This window comes from Euphorbia lathyris, chromosome 3, assembly GCF_963576675.1.
Source record: "Euphorbia lathyris chromosome 3, ddEupLath1.1, whole genome shotgun sequence".
Classification (NCBI taxonomy): domain Eukaryota; kingdom Viridiplantae; phylum Streptophyta; class Magnoliopsida; order Malpighiales; family Euphorbiaceae; genus Euphorbia; species Euphorbia lathyris.
Window position 1 is genome coordinate 110,766,909 of NC_088912.1, and position 10,240 is coordinate 110,777,148.

At 32.0% G+C, this 10,240-nt stretch overlaps 1 long non-coding RNA gene across 1 annotated transcript; it reads left to right on the forward strand.

Annotated features, from left to right (window-relative positions):
• The first annotated feature begins 5,370 nt into the window (after positions 1 to 5,370).
• Positions 5,371 to 8,247, forward strand: LOC136224544 (uncharacterized). Its single transcript, XR_010686482.1, has 3 exons — positions 5,371 to 5,469; positions 6,028 to 6,186; positions 7,683 to 8,247. It is a non-coding gene; the product is annotated as an uncharacterized lncRNA (long non-coding RNA).
• The last annotated feature ends 1,993 nt before the right edge of the window (positions 8,248 to 10,240 follow it).

Genomic DNA, 10,240 nt, shown 5'->3' on the forward strand with positions numbered 1-10,240 from the left:
TTGGAGGCATCTCAAGGCATGTCAAGGTCCATGCAACCAAATCCATTATCATAGCCGCCTCAAAATACACCCACCTTACTTCCTCAATCAAATATTATTCAACAGCTTATGGTAAAGAGTACCAGCCAGACTAATGGCAAGTTATCTCATATGGCCCAGCAGCCAAACTTGCAACAGCAACAACTTGACAGAATGTTAGAAATACTTGCACATATGGGATATGCAACTTAATGCAAATCCACCATTATGTTGCATCATTGCTCAAATAATTGTTGAAAATTTTCATTATCGACCAAATTTGACAAAATCAACTCAAAATTACTAACCCTCCCAACTGCATGGTTATTTTTGTTCCAAAAATACCACACCTACGAGATCCTAAAAACATGAAACCACATTGGATTTTTTTAAACTTATCCCTAATAACAAATTCATCAATTATACAAGTAATATCATCATGGTGCAATGTATTTGTCTAATGAAAAATATTTAGTGGTTTCTTGGGATGAAAGAAAGATTATTACGTTTTATTGAGCATAGTATATTGCAGAGTTTAGAAGTAAATATAGTTGTTTCTCATTCATGCTACTTCACGTAAGTTTTCGAATACACTTTGAAAGTATATATGTGATGCACAATTATCCTGCATTAACATTAAGACCTAATTATCTCTTCTATAAACAAGTAATGCCATTTTCTACTGCTAATAGTGCACAAAAATGTTCGACAATTGAGGTTGATACAAATAATTACTCAACAATTGTGGTTTGATGTAAAATTCAAAGATATACATTTTTTGTTACATTTAACTATCAAATAGCCATTGAAGCATACATGGAAAATTTCAAGTGATTGTAAACAGCTATAACAAAAAATCACACTCATAAGCTAATGAAAATAATCAACAAAAGAAGGATATCAATTATTTTCAAAATATTTACTCCACCATTTATACCAACTAAAATTGATTTTCCAACTTATGTGGCAGACATAGATGCACAAAAACACATATTATACTCTAATTCACAACTTCTCATCTACAAATTCAATCTTTTACTTGGAAAGAATGTAGCAAACACATAGTGGTCAAACTTCACAAAAATTGGAACCTAGATGTTAAAAGTCATACAAACTATGGAGAAGGTAAAATTTAAAATTTTGCCATTTAGAATTCCAATTAAAACATAAAATCCAACAAAGCAAACTTAGAGAGATTTACCTGTTGGTGAATTAGCTGCCGGGGATTGGAGGTTTTTAATTTTTTAGATAATTTTGTATGGCTTCATGACTATCAGTTGATGGATATGCTGATTTAAGAATCAATACGCGATCGAGTTGTAGTATGTAACCTAATCGCATTTCATCAATTCCATCTTTGATACTTGGAGATTGAACTCTCTCAGAGTCATATAAGATATCATCGGAAGTTTGTAATGCTTTGTTGATTTCTGGCAAGAAGGAGGGGCGGGTCATCGGACATGGGAGAAGACGCATCGCTCAAAACCTATCAATGACTAGGGTTGCCCTTTCTTTCGATGATGCATATGTAGGTGGGACTACTTATAGGTAGGTCACTTATTGAAAGATTTAAGTGTTACTTAGTCCTGATATATTAATAATTTTATTATTTGGTCCCTGATTTATTATTCCATTACATTTGGACTCTGAACTATCTGAGTTGGTTAAATTTCATCTAAATTGGATAAAGACTTGACAAAACTGTTATACCCTAATATGTGGTGATATTTTGACAATAAGACTTGATAAGTTTATTTGTCACATCGATTTTCTTACGTGAAAATAATAAATTAGATTAAAAAAACAAATCCAAAAACAAATCTTCAAAGTAAAAGTCTAAAAGTCAAAATATTATCACGTGTTAATAGGATAACAGTTTTATTGGTCTTTATCTAAATTGAGTGAAATTTTTCCAATTGGGATAAGTCGGAAATCAAATGTGATTAAATAATAAATTAGAGCCAAATGTTAAAATTTTGGATAGACCAAGTGCCAAATAGTTGTTCAAACTCTTATTAGAACGATATTTTTAAGAATTAATAGAAAATAATATTTTAAAATAATATAGGTTGGTTTTTCGATCTAAGTATTGAAATTTTGTCTTGATTTTCAATGTAGATAAAACAAAATTAAGTTAATGAATGTCAATTTATTAATTTGATTTTATATTAATTGTATTTCTTAATTTGTGTAAAATAAACTGGAGTGACCTATATAATGGGACAAAGGAAGTATCAACTATTTTCATTGGTTTATTATCTAATATAAGAAAATCGAAATGAGACTCTCATATGAACCATATTTTTTGTCTTATTATTATTAGGCTTCATAGGTATCTAGCCCCCTAAACTTGTAACTTTTTTTCACCTGGCCCCCTCAATTTAGGGGACAACCTCTCAACCCCCTTAACTCTCCAAAATATCAAATACAACCCCTTAAACTTGTAACTTTTTTTCACTTGGCCCCCTCAACTCAAGGGACAACCTCTTAACCCCCTTAACTCTCCAAAAAACTCACATACAGCCCCTTACACCCTATATCCGGTCAAAATATTGACCCGTGTAGAAAACGCGCTAGAATGTTGACCATACCAATGCCACGTGTTATTTTTTTCTTAAATTTTTCCATGTAAATCCAGTAAATTACCCCATAATTTGGACATCCGTAGAGTCTTCTTCCTTGATTTGCAGGTTCCCACGAAACCTTAAGTACAACATATTCACCACAAAAACATGATTCATGAGTACCCACCATGAAATCGGTTTCAAGAACAACACAAGCCCTAACCTAATTGACAAAAAAAAAAATTATCTCAGAAGAAGAAGAAGAAGAAGAAGAAGAAGAAGAAGAAGAAGAAGAAGGTAGATGACGAATGAAGGAGATGAATACTTACTGTTGAACTTGAATCGGAGACCGATCGGAGACAGAAAAGAGGTGAATCGAAGGAATCAGAAAAGAGGAAGGATTTCTGAGGAGAAAAACGATAGGGATTTAAGAAGAAAGGGGATATTTTTACCGTTTAAGTTTCTAAAGCCAACCTTCACGCGCTTTCTAATGAGTGCAATCCCAACTTATTCCATGTCAGAGCCACGTAGGCATTAAGGGGCTATATGTGATGTTTTTAGAGAGTTGAATGGGTTGAGAGGTTGTCCCCTAAGTTGAGGGGGTCAGGTGAAAAAAAGTTACAAGTTTAAGGGGCTGGATGTCTATTAAGCCTTATTATTACTACTATTATTAAGGTGAATAATTATAAGGTTTTGTGTTTTTAATTTTCAATATGTTATTTTAAGATTTTTATATTTTATCTTAATAAACTTTTTAGTCGTTTCATTTTTATCTCGGAAGATTTCAATGATAAAATTTGGATACGATGCTGAATCTATTGGAAATATTCATATTTTTATTCAATTTATATGTTATATTGTTTTTAGACTTACCTTTTATAAATTGTTTTAACCTTTGTGGACTTTGTGGACTACTTATTGACTATAGCTTGAATTTATGTTGGATTTTATTTATCTTTCTATTGTATTTTTTCTTTTAATATTATATATATATATATATATATATATATGATATTAAAAAATTTATGATTATATTGTATGCAAAATTATTTTTGTTAAAATTTACAAAAATTAAACTATGTTTAGGGTTGAGCTTGGTAAGAGATGATTTAGGTCTTGTAGGAGTCTAAATATTTATTTGATGTTTTTTTAGAATTAATTATAGTAATTTGAAGATGGATATGTTATACGAGAAAGAGAACATGACCTAGCAGCCACCATATCGTCATCACCTGCACCCAACCATGGTCGCCCCAGCGCCGCTCTCCAATTCTTCTTTGGCGGTGCCTATAAAATCTTTCTCAACTGCTCTCACCGGCAATCTGAGTCAATTGTGGCATAAATACACAATTATGGCATAAACACACAATTTGTTGGAATAAAGTATGTTAAATTAGAATCCCTTATTTTTAGGTTTGTTAGACTTTGTTTTTATTTTTGAAATGTTTGTTATCTCAACCACTTAGCAAAGTATCGTGTCCTTATTTTTCTCCTTCTTGTTATTTGTAAAGCTTTATAAAGCTAAGACCTGATTCAATGAATAAATTGATCATTCACACCAATTGTTTGTACTCTTGTATTACTTAACATTTGGTATCAGAGCCCCCACTAGGCTTGTAGAGAAGAAGCAGCAACCTTCGAGTGATCAAACACCGAGAGAATGAGTGACGATAAGACTCTGACAAAGATCTCTCACTTTGATGGTCATTATGACTACTGGAGTGAGCTGATGGAGAATCTGTTGAGGGCAAAAGGTCTATGGAGTCTGGTGGAGAATGGCTTTGTAGAGCCAAAAACAGGGAAGCTCTCTCTGATGCTCACGCAATTAGAAGATGCTAAAACCAAAGATTATCTGGTGAAACATTATCTGTTTCAAGCCATTGACCGTACCATCTTTGAACCAATCTTGGATCGTCGTACAACCAAGAATGTTTGGAACTCAATGAAGCCAAAGTTTGGAGGCAATGACGAAGTGAAGAAATCTCTTCTTAACTCATTGAGGTTCTAGAAATGAAGAAGGATGAAAGCATTACTAAGTATTTTACGAGAGTAATGACGGTCTCCAACAAAATGAGGAGAAATAGAGAAGACATGCCTGACTCAAAGATTGTTGAGAAAATCCTACGAACTTTAACAGACATGTTCATACGTTGTAGTATCCATTGAAGAAGCCAAAGATTCTAACAACATATCTATTGATGAATTGCAAAGTTTATTAGTGGTACATGAACAGAAGTTTCAAAGAGTGAAAAATGAGGATGAGGATCAAGTTCCGAAGGTAGAAGATCGATTCGAAATGAGAGGCAGAGGAAGATCATCTCCTAGAGGCAGGGGACGAGGAAGAGAAAGAACAACTTTCAACAAAGCAACTATTTACAACTTTGTCAAGTCATAATTTTGGATTATATCAAACTAGTAAAATCAGTACTTTTAATATATTTTAAGGATTGAAATTTATAAATTAGAAGTTTAGAATATATTTTATAGGGTTTACGATTTATGAATTAGAATCTAGAATTTTTAAAATATGGTGTAAAATCATAATATATATAAAGAATAATGACATATTAAGAATTAAGTTTGGTGGTATGACTTATTATAATTTTATACTTAATTATCATATTCATGTATTTGACCCTTATTTTGTTCCATTAATTTCTAATCCAATTTAATTGTATGGATCAATATATATTATATATTATATATTATCTGGTAATTATTAATTTTATCCTATAAATAACAAGACCCTAAATCATTTTTCTCCTAGAGCAGCCGTCATCTGTCCAGGCTCAAAATTCTCTCTTAGATCTGTCTCGCTATCAGATTGAGAATAAAGAAGACATTAAGAAATGCATGTCCCTTGAATCTGTTGAGCCTAATCCACAAGGTCGGTCTCTTCTCTTTCTTTTCTATATATATTATTTTTCATTTTAAAACTCCTGAATAGATCTTTCAAGATATGGCTCTGAAGCATTCAATAAGTTGAGAGGGTGATTCCCCGTGTTAATTCAATTGACAAAATTCCAATGGGAATAACATGTAAATTTGATTAATCTGTCAACAAGCGGGCTGTTGTTGTTCGCACATCAAGTCTTTTTCTTTTCATATTCCATGTTTTGGTTCAAACAGGCGGCTGTTGAGTTAATTACTTTCCATTCCAAGTACATTTTCCAAACAGTTTCTTTTTGAATTTCTTTCGCTTAGGTTTTGTTCCAAATGATTAAATTCAAATAGTTTATGACATGTCTATTATTTGTTCCTTGCACATATCTGTATCTGAACTTTACCATGTTTTAGTTGTGCTCCAATAACCCGAATTGGAACAGAAAAAATCTTTCAGATTCATTTTGCTAAATTCATCACTGCCAATAAAATAGTCGTAAATTTTGATTGAGAATTGAAAAGAGGAAAAACAATGATTTTAAATTTGCTAAATCTTGTGTAGGAAAAACAATGGTGAAGAAACATGAAGAAAATTCCTGTCAAGATGTGAGTGCATCAAAAGATTCCCCAGGGACTCAGAATAACAAAAAAGGATATTCTAGCAATGATTGCAGAATGTCGCCGGCGAGAAACATCCTTATGATGCTGAGAATGATAAGAGGTGGAGTCTAAACTTTATTATTATCTACTTGTTGTTTCCATGAGTCCTGTATATCACAAAAAATGTACTTTAGTTGGTATACAATTTCATTTTTTTGTTGACTCATTCATTTTACGATCCATTGCCAATAATGGAAATTATGCCCGATTACAATTGGATCAAATAATAGAATTTAAAATAGATTAAAAACGAAAATAAAAATTGAAACATAGGACCAAATAAACACAAGAACAATAGTTTGATAGGGTATAAAAAGAATATACAAATAACACATTAACTTTTTTTCTATCTTTCTTAAGGGTGAGAATTTGTAGCGTCAATAGATGATTAGTAACAAGATTGAGATCTAGTTATTTAAAATGTCTTAAGAGTTAATTAATGAATTCAGCACCAATGATCCCGCTGGCTGTGTTAGTTTTGAGTGGCAATCTTAAGCCTAATTTTTCTGATACATAATATCAAATGAGAAAACGTTTACAAGGGAAAGCAAATTCAAAGATATTGCTGGAAGTGAAATCAATGTGTTTGTTCATATATTTATTACGAGTTGGTGAGTCACTGGCGAGCCTTGGCGCAACGGTAAACGTTGTTGTCGTGTGACCAAGAGGTCACGGGTTAGAGTCTTAGGAGCGGCCTCTTGCCAAATAACTTGGCAGGGGAAGGCTTGCCCCCAGTACACCCTTGTGGTGGGACCCCTCCCTGGACACTCGCTCAGAGGGGACGCGTAGTGTGACCGGGCCGATCACAAACATGGTTCCGCCACTGTATAAGAGAGTGAGGTATACTGGGGAGAGCAAAGATAATCTGTCATATGGTTTCAACTTTTTTTTTTTGCAGATTCTGTTGAAATAACAATTTTCAAGAATTAAAGTTGTTTAGCATCATATTTGCAGAGAATAAATTCTGATTTTCTACCAAGTCTTATCAAATTCAAGTTCTCATGTTGTTTTAATATATAAATTCTGATTTCCAGAGTCCTAGCTATGAGCTGTAATACTTGGCTGATTATTTAGCAGAACTGACATTGGTTGACTACAGTTTCTTGAGTATCCTTCCCTCAGTCATTGATGCATCAGCTGTATTTCTTGCTAGATGGACAATGGATCCGACTATCCATCATTGCGTACGCATTTTTTACAGTCATATGTAGTTTAGATTCTGCATTTGGATCCGACTAGTGTGCATGTAAATACTAATTCTATAAATGTGCCTCTACTCCAAAATGCCCAAGATTCATTAATCTCAAGACATTTTAAAGAAAGTGAAAAAATGGAGAAGGTAATGCTGTCCAAAAGTCTACTGTCTTCAAAAGTAATTATGCTCTGTTTCATAGAGAAAGAAATGGATATGTTCATGCAGCTCGAGCTACTAATCTAGTAACTGAAAGTTCTCTTGAGATCTCGAGAGGCACTTTGGTGCCTGTTGTACTCCAACCCATTAATTGATCAAATGGGGCTGCCGGCGAAACATCCTCTAACACAACCATATGGGCGCAGGAAGCGGTCTCAACAGGCAAATATGCTTTAGATGTTGTAGATCAATAGAATGTAACAACACCAAGGAACCAAGCGCACACAGCTATTCATTTCCAATCTCAACCTAACCACCAGGAAATGCCTTCTAGCATACAACATACAACATGCTTTTGAGAAACTCCTAACTGATCATCAAGAAAAATCAAGTCCTGCCGCAGTCAAGAGATAATATATAATACCAGCTGCTCTGCTGCAAAATTGTCTGCGGATGATTATGATGATGACCATGATGACGAGAACAAAGGTGATTATAATGCACTTTCTGTTGAAGCCATTGAAATATCTAATTTATCTTGATGATATTACTCGAGGAGAAGAAAGTGTAGAAATTCTCATAAGGATTTATCTAGTTGGCTTTTTTTTAAGAAGAGTGACCACTTTGACAAGTATTTTCCATTTTTTACCTTCAATAAATTCTATTGAAAAACAAGAGTATATTGAAACAATTTCTATTAAAAAACAAGAGTAATCAATTTAAGTTTTATACCTAGTATGAGGTAACAGACTTATGAAACCAAAAAAAAAAGTGTACACTCATACGAAAAGGAAGAAAGGAAAAAATCCAATTGAATATGATTTCTCAATGAAATAGAAAAATAAAACAAATTCAAATTCCTTGGATTTGAAGAGAAAGAACTGTTACCAACAGGTTTTGTACAAACATTGGCTTCTTTCTTAAAAGCTGCAGTAGTACAATGCATCTTCTTTTTCACGAAACAATCGTGCAAATACAAATCAAACCTACAATTCCAGATTCAAAAAAAAAATATATTCCATAACTAACATCTTATCAAATAATTAAAATATCACTATTACAGTAAAACCTCTATATAGGAATACACTTGGGACCGAACTATTTGTATAACAATTGGGAGGTTATTAATAAATAGAGTTTGGTATAATACAAAATTTCAACACATATAATTTTAAATAAATAAATTAAATATTTAGAAGTTCAATTTAGAGTTTAGGTTTTCAATATATAGATAATTGAAAGAGTTTTATGGGAAAAATATAAACATCAATGAGAATACTAAATATTTATAATTTGAAGTTGTAGTTTGGGTTTCCAACTCGTAAATAATTTCAATAGTTTTTTTTAATATTTTATGATTTAGTTTGAATTCTTAATATATACATATAAATATATAATTATTACTATGTGGAGGCATAATTTCGTATAACAAATAACGTTTGGGAGGTTATTCCTATTTATAACTGGTCCAAGTTGGGACCGAGTTTTTTTATAACAAAATAGAGGTTATTCTTATATAGAGTATTCCTATATAGAGGTTTTACTATACTTAATTGTATAGCTAAGCCCTCAAGTTGACAAATGTTGATAAATTGGCACAAATACAATAAATTTCAAGTTGAGATAACATGAATGAGTGTATGAATTAGAGATGACCATAAACTGATGACAAGTTAAACAACCATAATCTAGTCAAGAGGATAAGCCCAAAACTAATTGAACTAATCATAATAAACTGAAGCATGTTCTTGCAATATGGGTTCATCAAGTTTGAACAGTTTAAGCAATACAAAAAAAAAAAAAATCAGCAAAACCAAAATATCAATATGAAACAAGGACCACAGATGAACTTCTGAAAATAAATAACATTTGACAAAGGCATTTCATGATACAACGTAACAACACAATGAATCAATCGATCAAACTAACTCTTCCCAAACATAAAATTTTTAAATAATGCAAATTTAATTGTAAGAGGGACATGTTAATATAAAAATAAATTATTAATGCAAAACCTCAACTTACTTGCAGCCTCTTATCATCTTTGTTGTAAAAAATGATCGTTTTCGTCTTCGCCGGCCACATTCTGCAATCAGTGCTAGAATATATTTTTTTCTTTCTTCCTGTTTCCGAAGATCTATTGAATGACTCATATATTGACATAAATTTTCTTCATGTTTCTTCAATGTCATATTTCCTGTAGAATATAAACTCAGTTAAAATCATGTGTTTTATAAACGGATTGGGATTTTTCACTATCATTATAGATATTTTTGAATTTTTTTTATTTCTTAAACATTGCAAGATAGATATATTCAGATTTCTCCTTTGATTTTGATTTAAAAAAATAACTCAATAGCCATATCCTTCTAAAAATAATATATGTGGGTTCGGAAACTTCATAAGGCAAAAGAACAAATTTCACAAATTATTATATGTATAAATTTAAGGGTGCTGCTCAAAGTTCAAATTGGAAAGTCATACACATATATTAAAATTAGGATCTTTCAGTAGATTAGAAAAAGAAACTAAAAATCAGTGAAAGACATTTGTAAGCAAAGTTTTGAATGACATCAAATTAACATATATACAACTAATGAGAGAGAGTATATACATACGGTCTCTGGAAAAGTGCAGGCAGAGCAACACTCTTCTATGAGTGAAAGCTATTGTTTATTTGATGAGTTAGATAGAGAACTCGTTCATTTTTTCTAAGTAAATACAACTGAAGATTAGTGTGATTGACTGAGATAGAGAATAAAAG